The sequence below is a fragment of the Ipomoea triloba genome, chromosome 9 (assembly GCF_003576645.1).
Source record: "Ipomoea triloba cultivar NCNSP0323 chromosome 9, ASM357664v1".
NCBI lineage: Eukaryota > Viridiplantae > Streptophyta > Magnoliopsida > Solanales > Convolvulaceae > Ipomoea > Ipomoea triloba.
The window spans coordinates 25,084,157-25,087,262 of NC_044924.1; positions in this window are offsets into that span (position 1 = coordinate 25,084,157).

A 3,106-nucleotide genomic window follows, 5' to 3' on the forward strand; every position below is an offset into this window, starting at 1 on the left:
TATATATATATATATATATATATATATATATATATATATATATATATATATATATATATATATATATATATATATATATATATATATATTGTTATAAATATTTTATTTGATGGCCATTAAAACTAAGGACTCTTCATTTGCGCTCCATCATTTCATTGTTTATGTTAAAGGAAATGAAAGGTTGTGGGATGTGTATATATTGATATGGAAGGATTAATGAAAAGAGAGCTTTTGTGATCTTGTGTTCTTGTTCTTCTCCTTTTTCCCTCTCTACACTACATTATCATATATATAATCTCCAAGCAATTACCGGGCAATCACCACACGAGAACTGAGCTAATTGATAAGCCAAATTACAACACGTTATCAACACGAGTCTCTATCATGATTTTCGGTGAACGGTATGCTTGCTATCTTGTCTTGTGCATTTTATTATGAAATCTATTTTATTATGAAATCTATGACTTTGTTTGTGCATAGTGCCTTCGAATATGAATTAGAACCTTCAACCCTTGTTTCTGTGAAATGAGTATTTTCCCTTTTGATTTTATTATCTGTATATGTGTGCTTATGATAATTAGTGTGATAATACTTCATGTTCGTTAACAACTTGTGAGTATATGAACCCCTCATCAAGCTATGGTTAAAGAATTTGTGGTAAATACATGGGTTTGTAAATATAAATTCTCTTTATTTATCCTCCCCGAATCATGGATATGAATTAGGCTCTACATCAACCATGATGCTTAGAAATGGTAAATACATCTGGTTGTATGCCAAATTGTATGTATATGTATCCATGTATGTTCTATGACTTTGGATATCGAATGCATAATTGATTTTTATTATGTTTGAATCAGAATACTAAGATACATATATGCATATATATGTAAAATGGTGTTTCTTCATCCATTCTTTAGGGTCGTATTCAAAATAGTGATTTTTCTCATTGTTGTCACATATTGCTTCGTAGAGTTACATAAAAATGATGATCTTGTAGATTGTGTCTTCCATTGCAAAATGTGATTTTATTGAACTCTCTTATGGAGGAAGCAATTATTAAACTTGGGCTCTAGATATTGAATATATTTGGCATCTAAGGAATTGAGGCAAGCCTTTATTGCTAAGTCACAGAGCATTGATACCCAGAAGGTAAAAGCTCTCACTTTCATACGTCACCATTTGAACCACGATCTTAAAAATGAGTATCTGATTGAAAAAATCCCCATTGCGTTATGGAAGTCCCTGAAGGATCAGTTCGACCAATAGTCATCAATTGTCCTTCCTTAGTCACCCTCATAGGTGGTTTCTAAAATCTCCCATGCCTCTTTTGCAGAATCACAGCAACCTGTTATCAAATTAAATTGGCTTTCATGTATTAGAGAGAATAATATCCAGAGTTTTGTTGTTGTAGCCTGCCGAGGTCATTTCAGCCGCATCCCATTCTACTTCAGGTTTTAGAACTTGAGGATCTATAGCCGTTGCACAGCTTTGGTGGGGTGTTTCCATCATGTTAAAACAGATCTCCAAATGAGTTCACCTTGAGCTCTTATGTGCATCCGAGTACGCGTTTTCCAATATACATAATTGTCCCCTGTCAATTCTGGAGGAGGTCTATGCCTGTCCATTCTAGAGCACTTAGCACAAAGTGAGATTGTAAAAAACAAACACAAGACAATAAGCAATAAAGCAAGGTGAACTTGTGAGTTCAATACACACGACTTTGAAGCTAGATCTATTAGACTAATAATTTAAGTCCCCGGGCACGGATACGAATTGAAATAAAATCGTGGATCTTGAATGCACAAGATGAGCCTAAGGTTCCTACTTGATTTTATCAATATTAAATATCTAGATTGATTACTAGATCAGATACAGATAAATAAAATAAATAAACAATACGTAAAAGAAAAGGAACCAGACACCAAAGAATTGTTTACGCAGTTCAGAGCTATACTCTTATGTCGGCGGGGCAACTCAGGTTAGCCCAATCCACTAGATTATTACAAAGGGTTACAAGGAGCAACGCACCAACCATACAAAACTACGGTTTACAAAAATCCTCCAACACACGCCTTCATCATCTTCATAGCTGACCACATGCATGCCAAAACCAATAATCAACAATACAACATTCTCAAACACTCTTATAAAACTGATAAATCACTCGAAATAATAATAGAGAATTTTAGAGAGCTTTAGCCAAACAACTGGATCAGATTTCACTAATTAATTCAACACAAATACCAAGCTTGAGTGTTGTATTTATAGTAGAAATTCCCAACCGAACCAATATAAAATAATGCAACTTAGATTCCCTCAAATTAAGTTGCTGCGCTCATTTAAAATCAACACAAATAATGGATCAAAAACCATATTCGGTTAGAGAGAAAATAACTCATTGGTTTGCGCACTGACTCTGTTCTAGACTGCCTGAAAGAGTGAACTGACTTACGTCTAAAAACTGTTACAACTTAATAAAATTAAGCTATAAAAAATCTTATGTTTTGACTAATAATTAAGCCAATATAAAAGGGTCCAAATGTGTATCATTTGTACCCTTACACAACTCAAAAAGCAGCAAAATGCTATGAACTTGCCATGATTCACAAATGCCTTTCAACTCAAATGTCCTCATAGGTATCGGTTGAGATTTTGCACGCCAACCAAAGCTAGATCTGCTATGTTTGAATAGCGTTTATTGGAATATTCACTCTGCCATGTTGGGCACAAACCATTAGATTTAGAGAATACACATATTTATATTACAATAAAGTTAAATGTATATAGTTAATAGTTAAAAAAAATTAACAATAACAATTTTTTAAATTACAGGAAAATTAATTGTTATACCATTTGATGGATTTAATTAATCCGGGGATCCGGACTAATAAACCCGTTAAATGAATGATAACACGAACGAGTAAGAAATAATAAGCGAAATGAATGTGACAAGGTCAGGGGGACCAAGCATTGTATTAGATCGTAGTCAATAAGATATTACAAGACGATGTAATGCTATTACAAGTGTAGTTTAGGACAAAGAATATAGAACATGTCTTAATGAGACAATAACACTCCTATTTATACCCTCCAAAACTCCTAA